Source organism: Prosopis cineraria, unplaced genomic scaffold (assembly GCF_029017545.1).
Source record: "Prosopis cineraria cultivar Desert tree isolate PC_DT_omini unplaced genomic scaffold, ASM2901754v1 PC4, whole genome shotgun sequence".
NCBI classification, from domain to species: Eukaryota; Viridiplantae; Streptophyta; class Magnoliopsida; order Fabales; family Fabaceae; genus Prosopis; species Prosopis cineraria.
The window spans coordinates 39472643-39485038 of NW_026555335.1; positions in this window are offsets into that span (position 1 = coordinate 39472643).

The following is a 12396-nucleotide window of genomic DNA, read 5'->3' on the forward strand; positions in this document are numbered from 1 at the left end:
GGGTTGATAGAATAGTATTTATGGAAATTATATGGTAAAATCCTCCAAATGGGATAATAATGATAATATCATGCTATGATTGTAGTGTGGTTCATTTTGGTACTATTCAAGCTTGTTGAAGCTTTAGAAAATGGTATAGTGAGAGGTAAACTTTTGACTTCTTAAAGGTTTAAGGCAATCAGGGAAAACCTAATTTTTATAGTTGAATGTTAATTGTGTTTATGAAATGTATTGATGTTTTAAATTAATGATGCATGTTGGCAATGTACTTGATTTTTGTAAATTGATTTTGGGATAGGAAAACATTAACTATGCCACCTACTCGCAATTTACGAATTTACTTGTGGCATGTTGTTGTAAAAGTGAAGAATTATGATATGTGATATATTGCATGTGTGGAGTGACTGAATATGAGATTATTTGTTATAAATTAATCTTTAAAATGCATATTATGAGAGAAATGTATATAGTATAATTATTGGTGGGAGTTCACTTAGGGAGAGGAGTAGATTGTTTTAAATCCACGTGGTATTGGCAATGATCATTGGAATTAGGAACTTGCCTTGGTATCGACCGTTGGAATTGAGAGGTAACCCTTGCCCCATGATTGATTCGGGACTATGCTACTTGTTCTACGAGGGACTCGAACCTAACTAGTATCTATCAGTTCATAAGAGACTAAATTAAGGGTACGATACCCTATGGTTGTTAGTATTAGGGGAAACCAGATTACATAAGTGAGTGAGTTTACCCTGGCCCAGTAGCTTCTCATGAGTGAAAGGCAGGATTAGTCCGTGAAGGATGTAGCCACGGGATAGCCACTAGTTTTGTGTCGGAGATAATAGGAGGGTATAAGGTTGGCATATAATCATGCATATAAGTCCAGCCATATAGTTATTAGTTTTGTAGTCCAGCATATGTCAAGGGCGTATGATTGTTATTATTGTGACCTCGTGTTGTGCTTTGCAAAATAACATAATATTATGAGTTGTGGATCCGTTCACATGGTTGTTAGTTTTGTAAGCCATGGCTAAGTATTCATATGTGTTATATATGTATTTGCCTATTTGCATCTATCCATTTACAATTGATATAAAACTATATAGGTTAAGTGAAACTTGGTTACTGAGTGGTTATATTCACCTCTCAATTGTCAATATTTTTAGGACCTAGCTCATCAAATTCGAGTCAAGGAAAAACACATTGAGGCCTATGATTGTGGAATAGTCCTCTATATGCCTCCTTTTTGAGGTTCTATGTGTATATGTTATTGTATTTGCCAACTAGGATCCTTTGACATGATTTATGTACTACTTGCATTATTTTATATATAACTTGTGTATTCTGTGCCTTGGGTTAGTGAGTTTTAGTTGTAAACCGATGGACAGGGCTAAAATACTTGTGTAAGTAGAAATATATATATTTTGAAAGATTTGAAATGAAAGTGATGAATTTGTACAACATTTCTTCTCCCTTTATGTTTTGTGAAAATCAGGATTGAGTGATGATTTTTTGATATAAGTGTTTTTGATTGTATGTGGTACATTGCACGAGTTCGCGAAAGTCCATTAAGTGTAGTCGGATGGTCGGTGTAGGCTATTGGCACATGTGATTAAGTTAAGACACCTTATTTGTGAAATTTTGTAAAAAAAGGTCAAAATGGGTTTTAGTGTTCAACTTTTATAGAGTAAGAGTTTGAGTATGAAATTAGTGTCATTAACTAGAGTTAGGGAAAGCTTTATGTAGACACTGAAACTACCTCAATTGGAGGTCGGACAGAGATTTAGTACCCATTGGACATTCGCTCCCTATGCTGTCAAATGACAGCACTAATGTTGTTAAATTCGTGCAATGCGCCGCGACGCATGGTGTAAAGAAGGCGCATGCATCATTTTTTGCATAAAAATCTATTTTTGAGTCTTAAAACTCATGGTTTTAGGTTTCATTTGATTTTTAAGCTTTCACATGGTTTTCAAACTCTAATTTGAACTTATTAACTAATATTTGAGATTTGAAATGTTAAATTTGGAATTCCCTTCTAAAAGGATTTAAGAAATTTCCTTTATATGATTTTACCAACTTTGGTAACCTTAGAAAATTAATCTCTTGATTACCCCGATTTTGGAGCTAGATTTGGTTAAGTAAGGAGACCTTACAATTTATGTGCTTTTTATATATCCTATTGAAGTATTTTAATATTGTGGAGAAGTTATTGATATTCGCATAGTTAAATTATTTAGAAATATTTATAATTGAAATTAAATGCACATATTATTTATGTGTTTGGGTACAAGTAATAAAGAGTATGGAAGGATCATATAAAAAAAGTTTAAAGAGAGCTCAAAAAGTTATTGCGTTAATTAGGTTGTATGCAGCAAAACATTTGTGTAAAGAGCCATAAAGAAATAGTGAATGCACAGGTCATTTGTAGGTAAATGAAATCTTAGAAAGATACCCATTTCTTTACTATAAAATGTTTAGAATGGAACCATGTGTTTTTCATCAATTATGCAGTCAATTGGTATGGCGTGGACTGAAGGATACTAGGCAAATGAGAGTGCAGAAAGTGCTTGCAATATTTTTAAATACAATTGAACATGGGTTAAGAAATAGGATGGCACAAGAAAGATTTCAACACTCAAGAAAGACTGTTCACATATAATTTCATGAAGTTTTAATGGCTTACTCTAAACGTGCAATAGAATATATCAAACTAAAAGACAAGTCCTTTCGTCACCTATCAAACAAAATACAAAATGATAAGCAATATTGGCCATTTTTTAAAAATGCAATTGGAGCAATTGATAGTACACATATTCCATGTGTAGTCCTAACTAGTGAAAAATCAAAATATACTGAAAGAAAATGAATCCCAACGCAAAATGTAATCACTGTGTGTGAGTGGGATATGTGTTTTACTTTTGTGTTGGCTGTGCGTTAGGGTATTACATATGATGCTCGCATTTTTGAATGTGCTTTAACAACTCGGTCGATGAACTTTCTATATCCGCCTTCAAGTATATTTGTTGGTTTAATTTATTTATGTTAGACTTTTCAACTTATAAACATTGATAATAATCTCTTTTTTACAAGGTAAATATTATTTGGTGGATGCTGGCTATCTAACACCAAATGGATATCTTGGACTGTATAGATGGGAACGCTATCACACTAGTACAAAAGGTAACTTTCACAATAGTTAAGAAGCTATTTTCACAACATAAGAAAGAGTGCAATAGAAGAGAGTGTAGTAGTAAATACAGAGTTTTTGTGACAGTTGATAATGGAACTATCATGAAAAGTCACTAATTATGGTGACAGTTCAAGCTTTGAACTATCGCCGTAATTATTAATTACGATAATAGTTCCCCATTTGAATTGTAGCCGTAGTTGGATTTTTTTTAAAAAAATAATTTGTTATATAATATTAACCTTTGATTTAAAAATTAAAATTTTTATTCTAATTTAAAATGCTTTACACAAAAATGGTAAACAATATATTAATGCTTAATTGAAAATGACATGCAAAAATAATAGGTAAAAATGTATAAAATCTCTCTAAACTTTAAGACAATTGCATGTAACTCCATTCACTTATAAAAGTTTAAAATTAACCCCTTAATCTTTAATTTTGTTTTCAAAACTTCCTATTATTAATTATGTTTTTTTTTATTAGGGATAAAATATCATTCAATTAAAAAATATTATTAAAAATATTATATTGTATAACTATTTATAATAAATTTTTATATTTTTTGGATAGTTGAGGCATTGATAACAAAAAAAATTATTATCACTATATAAAATTTTAAATATTTATGTTTATATTAGTTTATCCATTTTTTTATTATTAATGGTGCATGATTTTATTGTTTTAAAAGATAAATTTTTATTTATATTTTCATGTTAGATTAATGTAATGCACATCGCTAAAATATTTTAAATTTTAAATTTTACCATGTTAGATTAATTTATCTTTTAATGTTAGAAAAATATGCACCATTGATAATAAAAATAGATAAAAATAAAACAAAAGTAAATATTTAAAATTTTATATAATGATAATTACATTTGTTTTAGGCTTTTGGCTATTATCAATGCTTTAACTATTCAAAAAATATAAAAAATTAATTAGCCATAGTTCTACAATATAATATCTTGTTTAATAACATTTTTTAGTTGAATGACTATTTAACCCTCATGAAAAAATAACATAATTAATAATAGAGGGTTTTAAAAAATGAAATTAAAGGTTATGGGGTTAATTTTAAACTTGTAAAGATGAGGGGGTTATATGCAATTGTCTCAAATTTCAATGAGGTTTTATGTATTTTAGCCAAAATAATTTAATTAAAAAACATAACATCCACAAGTTTTGAACAACAAACACGCATATAAGAAAATAAATCACCCTATACAAATTATGAACCTCCCTAAAATAATACTACTGAATTATCATCAGTCATTAGGAATTGTCATCCTTTAGTTATCTAGAGCCTTTGAGTGTAGTTTGAACCCATTAAAACACACAAGGTTTTGTTTGAGCTCAAACAATCAACACGCAAATCAACATGATTCTAAAGCCATTGGGAGATATAGTTGCATAACTTAATTGGATTCCTTTCGAAGAAATTTCTTTGGATAATGAAAAAAAAGAGAAAAAGGAAAGAGAGAGAGAGAGAGAGAATAGGAAAAGTTAGCAATCAAATCTTTTGGACGGTGGAAAATCTAAGAACTGTGATGTTCACTCTCAAATATCGTACCATTCAATTGTCCATACTTGCGTATGTGCGTTCATTACATTATTACTCCTCTATTTTAAGATACATAATTTCATTAGAAGAGAAATTAATTTTGATTTTGATTTCATGCGTGATGAAAGAAAAGATCAAATAAAGCATGAAAATTAGAAAAATCATCATCATAATGATAAATATTTATTCTTACCATCATCCATAATATCTTCATCAGATATGATTCATATCCGTAATTTTATTAGAAATTAACTTGTATATTATCATCTTCATTAGTTGTTATAAAATTGATGTTTGATATTTAATAATTAAATTTTTTTATTTTATTAAATTTATTTAAACTAAGATATATTGAGTTATTTATTTACGTAAATTAAATTATTAATATTAATATAATTTAAATAAAATATTTCACTTCTTAAATAAAATTTATCAAATTTAATAATATTATATACAAATTTATTAATACTTTAGTTTTGAAAAGCAATGTCTTTTATAATAATTTATACAACTAAAATTAATTCTAACTAAATTATTTAAATACCTTCAATTTTGTTAAAATTAATTTCAAAAAAATAATATCTAAACATATTGCATTATAATATAATTAATTATAATTAAAATTAATTATATTAATTACATTAATTATACCCAATTGAAATTCAAATAGGCTTTTAGTGTGCGTTTGGATTAAAAAAATTTCAATTAAGGATGACACTCAATTGAGTTAGGAGAAAAGAAGGTAAATGTAAAGTAATTTATAGTTGGATATTTTTTTTTTGAAGTCGGTTGGACAAACTCAAATTTATTTTGATGATTTGAATTCAAAAGATAGTTTAGATGTAGAATAAAAGAAAAGATATGAATTTAATGATATACTCCCCCTGATTCTATTTATAAGCCACTTTTAACATTTTCGTCGAAATCAAGAAAAATATTAAACCTCATCAACCCTGTCTAAATTTTTCAATAAATTTTTAACTTTATCCTATTAAATATACTTACTCTAAAAATAAAATAATCTAACATTTAATAATATTCCCAATATTGAATACGGATAAAAGAGTAAAGATGTACATAATAATCATTGAGATGCTATATAAAATAGGACTAAAGAAAATTTTCTCTCTTTACCTCATAAATATGACTAAAAGAATATATATTTTGACTCATTTGATATTTTTAGAAAAAAATAGTAACCTTTAAATTATAATTTTTATTAAAAAAAGTTAGAATGAAATGATAAGTTACACAATATTTAATTATTGTGAATACTATATTTTATCTGTATATTTAACAAAAAATAAATAAATATTTTTTTGTTTTTTTAAATAGCCTTTACTTTTAAAGGTATTTGTTTTTATTAAAAAATCTAAAAAATTAATTAAATATAAAAATGAGATTTAATTATTTTTCAAGAATTAATTTAAAAAAAGAGAAAACATAAAAATGAAATATTAATTCTAGCTAATAATTATATTTTAAAAAAATATAATAAATATAAAAAATGAAATACTAATTCTGGTTAAGAATTATATTTCACAAAAAATCTAATGAATATAAAAAATGAAATATTAATTTTGATTAACAATTATATTTCAAAAAATATAATAAATATAAAAAATGAAATATTAATTTTTTTAAGAATTATATTCCAAAAAAATCTAATAAATATGAAAAAACAAAATTAATCCTTTTAAGGATTATTTTTCCAAAAAAATAAATAATAAAGATGATAAATGAATTTAATCTCTCTTCAAAATTAATTTTAAAAATGGATGAAAAAATCATGCTTAAATATTTTAAAATCTCCCTAATAAATTATCTCAATAATTAAAAATTAAGGGAATTAACTTTTTTTAAAAACCTAAATCTTTTAGTTTTTTTTAAATCTGGTTATTTTCCCTATATTTATATATATTCTTGATCTACAAGCATATTTCCTTTCTCAATTTTCTAAAATTAATATTAAAAAAATCCATCAATAAATAAATATTAAAAATATATAATAAAATGGGTTGATTGAAACGCTGAATTATATAAAGAGGTATATTAAAAATATATACCTCTTCAGCATTTCAATTAGCCCTAAAAACACCCCTACCTTAAATCATCCTGGGCCTAAAAAACAAAGGAGCACGCAGAAAGTGTCGCACGCACAAAAGAGAAGAGATGCCGTATAAAAAAGATGAACACGTATAAGAGGAGCAGGGCGACAAGCAAGTGAGAATTGATGAAGGGTTAGGCAAGTGGAGTGATAAAGAAGCCCTTATGGTTAGTGATTCGAGAACAAGAAGGAAAAAGAAGGCTGTCATGTAGATACGTGTGGCAGTAGAGAAGCAGTTGGGCGATGAGTTATTATGATTTTTAAAAATCTACCCCCTCTTCTTCCTATATAAGAGTGACAAAGCATTGAGCGTGGGGGACAAGAGATCATTTTTGGGAGAGATTGAGGGCTAGAGGAAAGCGATTTGGCATTTACAAAAGCAGAGCACGATGCAGCTGAAGAGGTAGGCCAAATATTGAAAGGAAAGAGGACTAATTGAAGACACCTATCTCTATTAAATGGTTTGAAGCTAATTTTGAATTTGATTTAATATAGATTTTGATTTCTATATAGCTTCCATATTCTACTTCTAGACTTTTAATTAGTTTTAGGACATATGAAACTGAACTATAGACATATGGTTTAACTGGAAAAAATTGCTCTCTTTACCTATGAGGTTGATGGCTGTCTTAGTAAAGGTTCAAATAGTATATTTTACTATTAGGTTTTGTTAATATTGTGACGGATTTTGTATATGCCTATATGATATTATAATAGGTTGCTCACTAGGTTTATTTTATACACGAAGAGTATTTGTTTTGCCTTGGTAATTTATGCATGTTTAAAGCTTTTTATATGCATGGAGATGTATTGGCAATGTATTTCTTTTCTTAAAAAATTTTGATTACCGTTTCCATTATGAGGGTATCTAAAATAAGATCTTTAAAAATAAGAACATACTCTCTGCTTTGGAACTTTCAGATAAAAGGTCATGGTTTCAATCATATTTTTTTCCCTTTTCTTTCTAAGCTTTTATGTGGTTGACATATGTTGGTATGGGTCACTAACTTTTTACCTATCAAATCCCACGTGATATTGTGCCTTTTAGTAGTTAAAAGGATAGTTCTGTCAAATTTTAGATACTTGAGAATCAAACACTAGGGTTGCATCCTAAGATCGCATCTTTTGCTTACTTGTGAAGGGTGTTTGTATAAATATACTTAGCATCTCTTGTTGATTGAGACATCACATGCACATGGGTATATATCAAACTTTGATTTCTTGTTCTCATTGTAATCTTAATAGTCTTGAATTCAATTGGATGCTCACTTAATTTTGGTCCTTGTATTAACACAGGTAGCGCATGACTATTTATAATAAGATATTGACTTAAATATTGTGGTTGAGTGGTTTTGGCAAATAGCAATTGCGTAAGCATGGAAGAAGATAACAAAAGATAAAGAATTGTATTTAGGAATAATGTTGCTTTTCAAATACACTTTAAATCATTGATTAAATCCAAAATATATAATGATGATGATGATCTCATACTGTGTGAAATTTCAATAATAATAATAATGATAAGAGATGATATATTTGTATTTTATTTATTGCATGAGGTTTTAAGAATCTTTGTAAGTATTTAGAATGATCTCATATTGTGTAAATCAATAAGATTTTGTAGGTATGGGGGTCAAACTTGTATATATTAAAAATAGGTTTTAATGGCCCATCATTAAAATTAACTCTTTTTTTATAATTTAAATTGATAAAATATTTAAGTCTCATGTGAGATTTTAAAAATTTTTATAAAGACTTAAATTAAGCGCATTATCATGCGAGATAATAAGTCCTCGCAAATGTTACAATATAGATGAATTTTGTAAGCAATAATATACTAAACTTTTTTAATAAAATTAATTAAATTAGTGTATTTAAATTGTAATCACATTCACTAATTAGATCTTTTGGTCATGTTAGATTTTTGAATCTCCATAGACTTCTAAAAGAATCGTATTACCATGTGAGTTAATAAAGCTCCTCGGATATAACAATTAGGATTTTTTATAAAAATATAAATTATACATGTACATGCATAACAAATCAATTAAATTAAAAATATATAAACATTATTTAATCCTTTTGTTATGTAGATTTTTGAATCTTTGCAGACATTTATAATAATTATAATACCGTGTAATGAATAAGATTTTGTATAATACACATTTAAAAATTTAAAAATATATATAAATATATACAGTTAAAGAATTAATAAAGTAAATAAATTAAGCCATTTGATTTTTTTGTCGTGTGAGGTTTTAGATCTCCACAAACATTTTAAATAATCGTATTACTATGTGAGTTAATAAGGCTCTGTAGGTATGACGATTAAAATTTCAAAAATGTTGAAAAAAATGAAACAAATTCTTTTAATCTTTTTCCTTATTTCAAGAATTCAAAAATTGAGAAAATAATTAAGATTAAGTAACTTTTTTACAATTTAAAATATGCATATCCAAATTTTAGATAATTATTTTATTTGCAAAACAGTAATTTATTTTTTAATTAATTTCTCTTCAAAAAATAATAAAATACTAACAAAAAATTTACAACCCCGAATTTCGTGGACTTTGACCCCTACAGTAAGGTATGTAAGCCTTAAGCTTTCATCTTAGGTCAAGTCTGCCTTGTAAATAAATAATAATTTTTATTTTATATTTAAATTTAATTTTCAATTCTCCTTTTTAGGTTTATTTTATTTGGAAAATAATAAAAGAGTAGTTAAAATAATTTTAAAAGGCCATACTAATTACACAATTAACTAAGGTAACTGTTTTATAGAATCGGTGTGTGGGGTGTGTAAAATCTTCCCCACTCACAATCAACTCCTGAACTTATCTCTAGTTATGAAAACTATCTTTATCACTTTTAGTTGGTTTTTCAAGATTTTTCTTCAAAATCTCAGTGGCGAGTCCTTACTCTTGGGACCAGCTCTCGCCCATTGAAAGCTGGCTTCCTTCCTTTTTCCCCTTACAATGAACGACCGACTGCGACGCATGGTAGGCGCGACAATTATAAAAAGCTAAAATAAATTTATAAATTACAAAATATTCAATTCCAAAAGATAAAATAAATTTATGAATTATCTTAATTCAAATTTATACATAAAATTTTAAAAATTATAATATTGCCAATGAATTAATCTAGTCAAATTTAATTGAAAAATAAATTATAATATTTCAAAATAAAGCATATAACTCACCTCTAGTTTCATGTACTTATGGAGGAAAAAAAAGTGCTCTTACGTTGAGAAATGAGCTCCCTTTTTAACATTGTAAAAAAAATTAGGTTAATAAAATTGCGTAACTTAAAATAAAATAAAAAACTCTAATTAATGTATAACATTATCATCTTTATGACTTTCTCTTTCTTCTCTCCTGGTTTTTTTCGACCTTCGCATTTCAAAAGCTATTTTTTATGGTTTCACATCAAAGATCAAACTAGCGTTTGCCTTTTAATGTTGGTTACAATTTTTTTTTATCCAAACAATATTTTTTGGGTTTTAAATATCCAACCTTGGGAAGGGTTGGTGATGTTATCCAAACATATGCTCATCCATGTAGGCCAAACTCAAAGTCATTGACTCTATCCAAAGCATACATAAGAATGTTAAGAATAGGCATTAGATGTGCGTATAGTTGGGACAAACACATAATTCAAATCCATCTAAAGATGCTCGGAAAAAAACACATTGATAGTTTGAAAGGAAGAAGGTCAAGCAATGTTTCTTGTCAATATTGTCCATTGACATTATTTATTTTTAATATCTATCTTGTTTTTTTTTTAAATTTATCTTTAACCTGGCCTTTTTCTATAGGAGAAGGAAATACATACACATTTACGTGCACACAAACATATTAATATTGGGTTTAAACTCATGACCTCTTTCAAGAAAGAAAGGTGACGTTGTTATTAGGACAACTGACCATTGATTAATATCTATCTTGTTATAAGCAACAATTAGATTGATAATACATAGTAATTATTATGAATTTTTATTATAGTAGAAAAATTAGCATGACGTTTTGTTATTCTGAGAAGGAAGTGCATTTTTTTTTTTGGGGAATTTTTTATGTCAGGAGTAACACATTTTCGGGTGAGATTAGAATTGTATTTTTGAGAAAACGCGTAACACATCTTTGTTTACCGTTTAGAATCTCAATCAAAAGGGCGAATTTGTAAATGAAAGTGCGAAATATGATCTGGGACATCGTAAAGCTTAGAGCTTAAGTAATACCAGTAACAACACTCCATTTGGAACATACACAAACACATCCGGTATGAATAAGCTGCTTGGTGAATAAGGAACGTGCTTTTTAGCCAGATGTTCAAGCGAATATATGCATTTTCTTATTTACGGCATGGAGTCTCAAAATGAACGATACAATTCAGTTCATATAAACTTCGCAAACTTTAACCATAAATAAATAAAATAAATGAATGAAAAAAAATTAATTACTTGGTCCATATAATTTTAACTTAATTGTAATTTAATTCCTTAAGGTTGACTCGTTATAATCCAATTCCTAAAGTTTTGACTCGGTTATAAATCAATTTCTGAACTTTATCTCTCATAATTTAATCCTTAAAGTTTCAGCCTTTTAAATATTGATCCATATATTTTAAGAAATGTATTTTTAACTTTATAATTTTATTTTTTAAAATATAGAGATCAATATTTAATAGGTTGAAACTATTAAATTGTAAGAGACAAAGTTCAATAATTGATTTACAACCAAGTCAAAATTTCAAGGATTGGGTTATAATGAGTCAAAATCTAAGAATTGAGTTATAACTAGATCAAAATTATAATGATTAAATGATTAATTTTTTCTAAATAAATTTATAAATTCTATTATATGTACAGTAACTTGTGAAGATAAACTAGCACATAGGAATGGAAACATTACTTTTAGCCTCACGCAATAAAATGCATGTAAATATATAAAAAAACAATGTATATAAATACATAGCTATGGTCCATATCATAAGATATATTTAACCACTCTACTCGAATTAAGAAAATGTGGCTAACTCATTAATTTTATATGCAAATAAAGTAAACTTTTGATTTTACCTATACTAAAATCAGAGATTTTTATACACTATTTGTTCAAAAATATAAGATATTTTACAAGGTAAGATGTTAAGAAATATGAAATATTTGGGATAGTTTAAGGCTAAATTAATGAGGTGTTTTCTAAAATATCTTTAATTAAGGGTGTAATTAATAAGACTTTTTAATTGAGATACCTTATTAAATATGAGTAAATATGAAAATATTGTGTAATTTTAAAGATAATTAATTAATTTATTAAGGTATGTTTTGATCACAAAATATGTTATAATATTAAATGAAGAGAGTATTTACATTAAATTTTTTGTTATAATTAATAATTAATATTCTACCATAATAAGGTTGTTCATGTTCTCTAAAAAGTGCTCCAGCGAATGACTTTGAATAATAAGGACATGAAGTATATTTTATACTCCTTTCATTTAAAAATATAAGATATTTTTAACCGAATTCTACCT